We start from the raw sequence: 10,977 nt of genomic DNA, 5'->3' as shown, positions 1-10,977 counted from the left end.
GTGGAATTGCTGGGTCATAGGGGAGTTCTATGTTTAGCCTTTTGAGGCACTGCCACACTGCTTTCCATAGTGGTTGAACGAGTTTGCACTCCCACCAACAGTGTAGTAGTGATCCCTCCTTGCCACATCCCCTCCAGCATCCGTTGTCATTCGTTTTCCTGATCCTGGCCATTCTAACTGGAGTGAGGTGGAATCTTAGAGTTGTTTTGATTTGCATTTCTTTTATGACCAGAGATGTTGAGCATTTCTTCATGTGTCTATAGGCCATTTTTGTTTCTTCTTCAGAGAAGACTCTCTTTAAGTCTTTGGCCCATTTTTTAATGGGATGGTTGTTACTTTGGAGATCAGTTTTGGAGTGATTCAATTTTTTGAGTTGTTGATATATTTTATATATGAGGCCTTTGTCCGTTATTTGGTTGGTGAAGATCTTCTCCCACTCTGTAGGCTTTCTGCTTAGTTTACTAGCTATGTCCTTTGCCATACAAAAGCTCTGCAGTTTAATGCAGTCCCACTTATCCAGCCTTTCTCTGATTTGTTGTGATTCTTGGTCCTTATTAAGAAAGTTTCTACCTGTGCCAAGGAGGCCTAGTGTATCTCCTATTCCTTCCTGTAAAGTTTTCAGTGTGTCAGCTTTTACCTCCAGGTGTTTGATCCATTTGGAGTTAATTCTAGTGCATGGTGACAAAGAAGGATCCAGCTTTAGTTTTCTGCAGGTGCTTAACCAGTTCTGCCAGCACAACTTGTTGAAGAGGCTGTCTTTCTTCCATTCTATTTTTTGGCTCCCTTGTCAAAGATTAGGTGGCCATAGGTCTGTGGTTTAATATCTGGGTCCTCAGTTCTATTCCATTGGTCTTCAGGCCTGTTCCTGTGCCAGTACCAAGCTGTTTTGAGAATTATAGCTCTGTAATAGAATCTAAAGTTTGGAATTGAAATTCCTCCAGCGCTGTTCTTTCTGCTAAGAAGTGTTTTTGCTATACGGGGTCTTTTATTATTCCATATGAAATTTTGGATTGCTTCTTCTATTTCTTTAAAGAATGACATTGGGATGTTGATGGGTATTGCATTGAATTTGTAGATAGCTCTTGGCAAGATTGTCATCTTCCAATCCAGGAGCATGGGAGGGTTTTCCATTTCCTTAGTTCTGCTTTAATTTCCTTTTTTAGGGTTTTAAAGTTTTCGTCAAAAAGGTCCTTTACATTCTTAGTTAAGCTAATTCCTAGGTACTTTATTTTCTTTGAGGCTATTGTGAAAAGGAGTTTCTTTCCTGATTATTGCCTCGTTCCTCTCACTGTTGGCGTAAAGGAAGGCAGTTGATTTTTGAGGGTTGATTTTATAGCCTGCTACTCTTCCAAAGCTTTGAATCAGCTCAAGGAGCTTGGGAGTAGAGTCTATAGGATTCTTTAAATACAGAATCATGTCATCTGCAAAGAGGGATAGTTTTATTTCCTCTTTCCCTACTTGGATCCCCTTTATGCTTGCTTCTTGCCTTATTGCACTGGCTAGGAATTCTAGTACTATGTTAAAGAAGAGTGGAGAGAGTGGGCATCCTTGTCTCCTTCCTGATTTTAGAGGGAATGGCTTTAGATTTTCACCATTAAGTGTAATACTAGCAGTAGGTTTCTCATACACAGCCTTTATTACATTGAGGAATGTTTCATGGATTCCTAGTTTCTCCAGAGCTTTTAACATAAAGGGGTGTGGATCTTGTCAAATGCCTTTTCCGCATCTATTGAAACAATCATGTGATTTTTGTCCTTGCTCCTGTTGATGTGTTGAATTATATTAATTGATTTGCGTATGTTGAACCAGCTTTGCCTCCCTGTGATGAATCCAGTTTGATCATAGTGTATAATTTTTTTGATGAGTTGTTGTAGACGGTTGGCCAGTATTTTGTTGAGAAGTTTTGCATCGATGTTCATCAAAGATATAGGTCTATAGTTCTCTTTCTTTGATGAATCTCTGTCTGGTTTGGGGATGAGGGTTATACTGGCTTCATAGAATGAGTTTGGTAAGGAACCTTCATTTTCAATTTCATTGAAGAGCTTGAGGAGTATTGGTGTGAGCTCTGCTTTGAAGACCTTATAGAATTCAGCTGTGAATCCATCTGGCCCTGGGCTTTTCTTAGGTGGAAGTTCTCTAATTGCCATTTCTATTTCAGAGCTTGAAATAGGCCTGTTGAGTTGGCTTAGTTCTTCTTGGTTCAGTGTGGGTATGTTAATATTGGCTAGGAATTCATCCATTTCATCTAGATTCTCAAATTTGTTGGCATAAAGGTTTGAGAAGTATTCCCTCATGATATTCTGGATCTTGGTAATTTCTGTCGTGATATTACCATTTTCATCTGCGATTTTGTTTATTTCGATATGTTCTCTTCTTTTTTTGGTAAGATTTGCTAAGGGTTTGTCAATTTTGTTCATTCTTTCAAAGAGCCAACTCCTTGTTTTGTTGATTCTTTCTAGAGTTTTTTTGGATTCCAAATCATTTTATTCTGCTTTGATTTTAATTATTTGCTTTCTTCTACTGGGATTAGGGTTGGTTTGTTGCTCTTTTTCCAGGAGCTTAAGGTGAGACATTAACTTGTTGGTTTGCAATTTTTCCAACTTGTTGTTGTAGGCACTCAGCGCTATAAATTTTCCTCTGAGTACTGCCTTCGCTGTGTCCCAAAAGAGTTGGTATTTTGTGTGCTCCTTACTGTTAAATTTCATAAACTGTTGGATTTCTGTTCTGATCTCATCGATGACCCATTGGTGATTCAACAATGTGTTGTTCAGTCTCCATGAGTTACAGGGTTTTTGTTGGTGGAGATGTGTGTTCAGTTCCAGTTTGATGCCTTTGTGGTCTGAGAGTGTGTATGGAATAATTTCAGTGTTTCTGAATCTGTCCAGGTTTGTTTTATGGCCTAAGATGTGATCTATTTTGGAAAATGTTCATGTGCTGCTGAGAAAAACGTATATTGTGTTGTTGCTGGGTGGAATATTCTGCAGATGTCTGTTAGATCTAGTTGGTCTATATAGTTGTTCAGTTCTAAGGTTTCTCTGAGTTTTTGCCTTGTTGATCTGTCCATAGGTGAAAGTGGTGTGTTAAAATCACCGATAATCACTGTATTTCGATCTATGTATGGTTTCAGTGTAAGTAAAGTTTGCTTGATGAAGTTTGGAGCTCCGGGATTGGGTGTATAAATATTTAGGATCGTTATGTCTTCCTGGAGGAAAGATCCCTTTAGTAATATGTAGTAACCTTCTTTGTCTTTTCTTACTAATTTTGGTTTGAAGTCTATTTTATCTGATATGAGGATGGCAACTCCAGCCTGTTTATGGGGGCCGTTAGCTTGATAGAGTTTATTCCAACCTCTCACTTTCAAAAGATGCTTGTTTTTTGGGTAAGATGTGTCTCTTGAAGACAGCAGAACGATGGCTCTTGCTTTTTGATCCAACTAGTCAGCCTATGCCGTTTAATTGGAGAGTTGAGTCCATTGATATTGAGAGTTAGGATTGAGAGATATTTATTAGGTCCTACCATTTTTAAAAGCTTTTATTTGGGCCTGTGTCTTGACAGTTCTTGGGGTCCTTAGGTGGTATGCTGTTTAGGTGCCATTTCTTTCCCTATATTGCATTTATTTTGGTTTTCTATGTATAGAACATCTTTCAGAATTCTCTGTAGTGTTGGTTTTGTTGCGACATATTGTTGCAGCTTTTCCCTGGAATGGAATGTTTTTATTGTTCCCTCAGTTATGAATGAGAGCTTAGCTGGGTACAGTATTCTTGGTTGGTAGTTATTTGACTTAAGGGCATGACATATATGCTTCTAGTCACTTCTTGCTTGCATGGTCTCTGCTGAGAAATCTGGGGTTATTCTTATTTGTTTTCCCTTACAGGTTACTGATCCCTTTTCCCAGGCTGCCTTTAGGATACTTTCTTTGGTTTCTATTGATCTAGTTCGGATTATGATGTGGCGATGGGATGTTCTTTTCTGGTCAGGTCTGTTTGGGATTCTAAAAGCTTCTTGTATCTGGATGGGCCTGCCCTTCTGGATATTTGGGAAATTCTCTGAGATGATTCCCTGAAGTATATTTCCAATACCATTGACCTCTTTCTCCAGACCCTCCTCAATACCAATTAGCCTTAAATTAGGCTTCCTAATTGTATCTTGGACCTCCCTAAGCACTCTCTCATTTTTCCTAGATTTGGATTGACTCATTTTCTGTTCTTTCTCTATAATAACTAAATTATCTTCAGCCCCGGAAATTCTCTCCTCAGCATTGTCTAACCTGCTATCAAAGCTATCTACTTTATTTTTCATCTCCCTTGCTACTAATTGCTCATTTTTGATGCCTTGCATCTCTTCTTTTATATCATGTATGGATTTCTTTAGCTCCTTGATTTCCATTTGAGTGGTTAGCTCAGTAGCTAACCTTGAATGCACTCAATAATGATGAGGAGATGAGATGATTATATTAAAAGTATTAAAGAGAAGATTCAGGTTAACTGACTTTCAAATTGTTAGTCAATTATGGTAGACTTCATGAGAACTTGCTAAAAGCCATGTCGTTCTGTTTATAGTTCTTCTAAATAGCAATCGATACCTATAACATAAAGAATTGGAATGCAATATTAAAAATCTAATTGTCAATGCTGTAATGGTTATCTTTAGTATTTTTCTAATATAGGCAGTAAAAATAACTTCAGTTTTGTGTTATAAACCAAATGAGTGAATCTTAATGAAAAACTATGATGAAATGACTAAAATAGAGTAATTGAACAATATATGGCCCATTGAAATACCATTATCCGACATCTCTGCTATGGTATCACCCTGTATCAGAATCTCTTCTAAATGGACCAAAGACCCCGATATAAGGCCAGACATCATGAAAAGATTACAGGAAGGGGTAGAGGAAACATGAAGTCTTCTAGGCATGGGTCAGAACTTCATAAATGAAGACCCAGGATCACAACAAATCAAGAAAGACTAGATAAGTGGGACTGCATCAAACCAAAGAGCTTCTGCATGCCCAAAGACACAGCTGAAAGTTATATAGAAATCCCACAGAATGGAAGAAGACTTTTACCAGGTCTGCATCAGATAAAACCCTCATATCTAAAATATGCTCAAAGCTCAAAAAATTACCCCCCCAAAAATAAACTCTTAAAAACTCAACAGTTCAATCAGTGAATGGGCTGAAGACTTAAAGAAAGACTACTCCAAAGAAGAATAAGAATGGCCAATAGATATGTGAATTAATGCACCTTCTACCTGGCAAATATCATGTAACCTTTTACTAATTACAATAAAAAATTAAAAAAAAGAATGGCCAATAGATACACAAGGAAGTGTTCAATATCTCTGGCCATCAAAGAAATCCAACTACAAGCAACACTGAGCAGGATGAGCGTCGACAGCCGGCGTTGGCCGGCCTGGGCCGTAGGTAGAACGACATGGAGGTGCCGTCCTCCGGCACGAACAGAGTGGAGCAGTGGGTGGGCCCGTTGGGTCTTGGCTTAAATGCATCGGCTCCGCCATGGCCGAGACCCGACCCAAGGCTAGGTACCCAGGAAACCTAGCACTGCGCATGCTCAGCACACCCAAGGCGCCCGCCCTCCCTCCTCCCAGAAGAGGCGGGACTGTGGTGCCTATTTTCCGCTCCGCGCGTGCGCAGCTCACACTCCCCCCTCTTTCCCCAGAAGAGGTGGGATTTTTGGAGCTTAACCTGGAAGCAGTCCTGATACCCTCGTTGCTTTCGGGTCAGGATCCCTGGGAAAGATGGCGACGCTGCAGGAGGCGGACGTGAACGCGGATGGCGAACTGAACCTGAGCAGGAGGTAAGTGTGGTTCTAAGGTCCGGTGGGCCTCTGTGGGGTGGGGCGCCTTGGCCCAGACCAGGAGGTGCGTCGGGGCTCCACTGTCCGGGTCCTCGTGTGGCCGTGCTCCGGCCCTGGACACGACGTCCCCGCCCCCACCCCTGGGATCGGGGGGTGCTGGGGTCCCCTGCCTTCACGTTGGGATGGGGAACGCAGGGGCAGACCGAGCAGGGACAGGAAAGGAACGTGGAGCTTGCTCCTCCCTACCCGCCGCCCCTCCCCGGTGCAGACTGAGAGCTGCCGGCCACCTCGGCCCTTCTTCCCGGGCCTCCCCGGGCCTTTCTGAGTGTGGATGAGGAGGGGTGGGGGGTCATCTATCCACATGGATTACTCAGAGGATCTGGGGAAAGGTGAGTCAGTGGTCTTGTTGAGCGGGGCGCCCGGCGTGTGTTTGTGTGTGTGTGCGCGTGCGTGTGCGTGTGTGTGCGTGCGTGTGAGTGTGCGCGTGCATGTGCGTGTGTGTGCGTGCGTGTGTGCGTGCATGTGCGTGTGCGCGCGTGTGCGTGTGCGCGCGCGTGTGCGTGTGTGCGTGTGTGCGCGCACGTGTGCGTGTGTGCGTGTGCGCGCGCGTGTGTGCGTGTGTGCGTGTGTGTGCGTTTGTGTGTGTGCGCATGTGTGTGTGCGCGTGTGTGCGCGTGTGTGCGCGTGTGTGTGCGCGTGTGTGTGCGTGTGTGTGTGCGTGTGTGTGCGCGTGTGTGTGCGCGCGTGTGTGCGCGCGTGTGTGTGTGTGCGTGTGTGTGCGCGTGTGTGTGCGTGTGTGCGTGTGTGTGTGCGTGTTTGTGTGCTTGTGTGTGTGTATGTGCCTGTGTGTGCGTGTGTGTGTGCATGTGTGCGTGCGCGCGTGTGTGTGCGCGTGTGTGTGTGTGTGCGTGTTTGTGTGCGTGTGTATGTGCCTGTGTGTGCGTGTGTGTGCATGTGTGCGTGTGCGTGTGCGTGCGCGTGTGTGCGCGTGTGTGCGCGTGCGTGTGCGTGCGTGTGTGTGCGTGCGTGTGTGCGTGCGTGCGTGTGTGCGTGCGTGTGTGTGTGTGTGAATAGTGATTTTTAACAACAAAACATGCACTTCGCTGTGTACTGGTGTCTCAGGCCTGCAGTCCTAGCTACTCAGGAGGCTGAGATCTGAGGATCACAGTTCCCAGCCCCCCTCCCCAGGCACTAAAGTCTGAGAGACTCTTTATCTCCAGTTACCCACCAGAAAACCAGAAGTGGTGCTATGGCTCCAGTTGTAGAGTGACAGCCTTTAGCTGAAGAACTCAGGGACAGTGGCCAGGCCCAGAGTTCAAGCCTGACTCCACACAGAAAAAACAAAAAAAGTAAACTTTATGATGTCTTAAAATTGTTACATGTTTAATGCTGTTTCTTGTAAAAAAATGTAATTTACGGGTCACAGCTGGCTTTAAATGCTGACCCTCAATTCCCAGCCTCCTAGGTAGCCAGGTTTATATGAATCAGCTACCAATGCACAGTCTTTTTTGCATTTTTAAGTACTACTTTAAAATGCTGGGGATGAAACTCAGTAGGAGAGAGTGTGCTTTCCATGTGCCAGGTCTTCGGTTTTCTCTGTAGTACTAGAAAAAGTGCATAACACATTAGAAGTTTTCAAACAGAAATTGAGAACATTTACAACTTAACAGGAATTCTCTGTCCTATTTTGTTCCTTGCCTACGAACTTTCCTTAAAGTCATTCACAGTGTTTCTCTATATTGTCTGGAATCAGAGTAATCTTTTACCAAATACAGCCTATCACTAATGTTTAGTTAAAGATAGACTATTACATGCCAAGGAAAAGATAAAAGGAATAAATGTAGTAGGAAATATAAACAAGGCTATCAATTCAAAGGGAATGATGTACAGAACCTGGGATATAGAAATCAGTTTTTTTTCGCCATTCTTGGTGCTTGAACTCAGGGCCTGGCAGTATCGTTGGGCTTTCTCAAGGCTAAGACTCTACCAATTGAATCACAGTACCACTTCTGGCTTTTTCTGTATATGTGATAGTGAGGAATCGATCCCAGGGTTTCCTGAATGCTAGGCAAGCACTTTACCACCAAGCCACACCCCCAGCCTAGAAATCACTTAGGAAAAATAGTAATAGTATTTTTGGATAACCCCAGCCCCAACCCATTTGATTTAATGAATTATAGAATGAGGTACAAACCTGGGAGGCCTCAGTAAAGGCCACCCCTCATTCCAGCTTCCACAAGGACCATAATAGGTGGCTAGATGTGCAATTGAATGGTGACACTGTCACACTGATCGTGCTTGACCCTGAGGGGTGGACTGACACTTAATGAAGAACAAAGGACAACATCATTCCAACATCTTTTCAAAGTTCCCAACTTTATTTATAAGCTGAGATTCAAAGGGCATTGACTTTGGAATTAATCCCTTCATGTATAGTTTCTGATTACATTATTATTTGGCACATTATTTTGTCCTTTCATTTTTAATTTCTCTATAATAATAGAGGTTATGCTGTCTTGATGGAGTTCTAATGAAGATAAAGTTAGCAAATGCATGAAAAGCTTAAAATTTGACCCTGGGACTTCTTCTCTGTGTTTCCTGTAGTTTGCCCTTTCCTCCTGTTTTACTTTTCCTCTCACTGTCTAGATCATTTGCTGTCAATTCCTCCTGGATCCTTTGTTTCTTTCAACGTCTGGGTAACAATTAGGATTCTTTTATTCCTTCTAATTTACTGCCACTAGAGGGCGATGTAAGCCGCAGCATTACTCCCCTGATCACACTGGAAAGTGGAAGATGGGACAATATTCCCTGGGTCAATCAGTTACTCAAAACAGAAGAGACCTTAGAAACACTGCCAGAACTTCTTATTTTAAAAGCTGGAATGATAGACAGTTAAATACGAGCATGTAGTAAACTCATATGCTGAATTGAAAGTTCTTTGTGTAACCACTTAAACATAATTTTTAAAACTCGATTTAAAAATAAGCATGTAGGGGCCAGGAGTTTGGCCTAGTGGTTAAAGTGCTTGCCTAGCATGCATGAAGACCCGGGTTCGATTCCTCGGTACCACATACATAGAAAAAAGCCGGAAGTGGTGCTGAGGCTCAAGTGGTAGAGCTCTAGCCTTGAGAAAGTCCAAGGACAGTGCTCAGGCCCTGTGCTCAAGCCCAGGACTGGCAAAAAAAAATAAGCATGTAGGCCTGACGCCCTGGCTCATGCCTAGAACCATTGGTACATAGGAGTCTGAGATCTGAGGATCATACAAGCTTTGGCAGGAAAGTCCCCGGACTCTTAAATCCAAGTAACCAGCCAAGAGCCAGAAAGAGTGCTGTGGCTCAAGTGGTAAAGGGCTAGCCATGAGCAAAGAAGCTTAGGAAAAGCACCTTGGCATTGTGTTCAAGCCACAGGACTGGCATACGTATGCACACAGCAAGCAGGTAATAACGTTTTCTAAATCACTGTCTATTCTGTACAAATCTATACTTAAAAATACATTTTATTTTCCCTCCCATGATGTGTTTGTTTTGAAAAAAAGATATATAACTACAAAAGACTCTGTTTTTACAAAGATTAATTGTGAATATTATAAAATCAAAACGAAATTTACATAGTCATTAAAGTGGCAATACTTTAGGTGCATTCTTATTTTTACCTTAACTGCCAACAAATTGAATGTTGTCGCAATTAGTTCTCTGAGCTACTTCAAATATTCAGTGACAACATTAAACAACCATATGTTCTAAAGTATATAAACATACACAAAAAGTATGTTTACCTATGAGTAACTAGAAACCATGGAATAGCAATATTTTATAGGATCAAAAGTAGACATATCTATTGTAAACATTTAAAATCGACTTGTAGCACACGATTCAGAAAGAACCTTTAGGGCCGGGAGTTTGGCCTAGTGGTTAAAGTGCTTGCCTAGCATGCATGAAGACCCGGGTTCGATTCCTCGGTACCACATACATAGAAAAAAGCCGGAAGTGGTGCTCAGGCTCAAGTGGTAGAGCTCTAGCCTTGAGAAAGTCCAAGGACAGTGCTCAGGCCCTGAGCTCAAGCCCAGGACTGGCAAAAAAAAAGAAAGAACCTTTATATTTATTAAATTCCCTTTTACACAGATTCTGTATGCTGGGAAGTTTTCTAAGGTTCCTGCTTCTCTTTGCTTCTTGCACTGTTGCCTCATTTGAGCAACGCTGCTGTGATTCCCCTGGGGACATCCCCACTCCACTGCAGACAGTTACACTTCTGCAGTGCTGCTACTGTGACAGAGCTGTCTATGCCCCAGGTATTCAAGAGACAATGGAACTGTTAGACTAGCACCCTAACATCTCAAAAGTTTGGGAAGGTTCCCCTGTGTTTTCATGTTCAAGTTACACCTTGAGAAAGGCCCATACAATGTTATTTAAGATGCATAATGTTATTAATACCTGTGTTTGTGTGTGTGTGTGTGTGTGTGTGTGTGTGTGTGTGTGTGCTGGTTCTGGGGCTTGAGCTTAGCATCTGGGCACTTTCCTTAAACTTTATGTGAAGGCTAGCATTCTACCACTTGAGCCATATCTCCATGTCCAGCTTTGAGTGGTTTATGGGAGATAAAGGTTTCATGAACTTTGCTGGCTGGCTGGCTTTGAACCATGATCCTTCGAGCTCAGTCTACAGAGTAGCTAGGATTACAGGTGTGCTCCATGGATTCCCAGCAACATAATTGTGTGTGTGTGTGTGTCTGTTTGTGTCTGTGTGTGTGTCTGTGTGTACATAACCAGTGGTGAGGAACAGGTATTGATCAATACAGTTTGGGGTGATAGTATTAAGTGAAAATGGTCAATAAAATTACAATGGTGGTACATGCACATCCTAGTGTTTGCAAGGTTGAGACACGAGGATTATCAACTTGAGATCAGCCTTGTCTATATAGGGAATCCCTCACTTAGGAAACAAGTGACCCCCATCCACCCCACATACAGTCATTGCTACAAACACCAATTTTTTATCTCATTCCAAAAAAAAACTTCATCAGACCCAGGTTTCAGAGTTCCCTGGGAAATGGAAATTCCCCTGAAAATTTGAAAGAGTAGAGGAAGGAAGAGTGCAGACAGCATGAAGAAGTCCTAGGTCTCCAGGACCTACACCCCTCCTTCCTTAGCAAATGCCACCAACT

The 10,977-nt window shown here is 42.7% G+C and overlaps 1 long non-coding RNA gene across 1 annotated transcript in view; it reads left to right on the top strand.

The window, feature by feature from the left end:
- The first annotated feature begins 5,689 nt into the window (after positions 1-5,689).
- The window catches only part of LOC150066360 (uncharacterized), a 47,359-nt gene continuing 42,071 nt past the window's right edge, over positions 5,690-10,977 (top strand). The window contains exon 1 of the long non-coding RNA XR_016532618.1: positions 5,690-5,819. This is a non-coding gene — a long non-coding RNA (uncharacterized LOC150066360). The remainder of the gene's footprint in view (positions 5,820-10,977) is intronic.

This window comes from Megascapheus bottae, chromosome 2 (assembly GCF_031878675.1).
Source record: "Megascapheus bottae isolate mThoBot1 chromosome 2, mThoBot2.hap1, whole genome shotgun sequence".
Taxonomy (NCBI): Eukaryota; Metazoa; Chordata; class Mammalia; order Rodentia; family Geomyidae; genus Megascapheus; species Megascapheus bottae.
The sequence above is the reverse complement of the archived record's forward strand: the minus strand, read 5'-3'. Positions and strand labels throughout refer to the sequence as shown.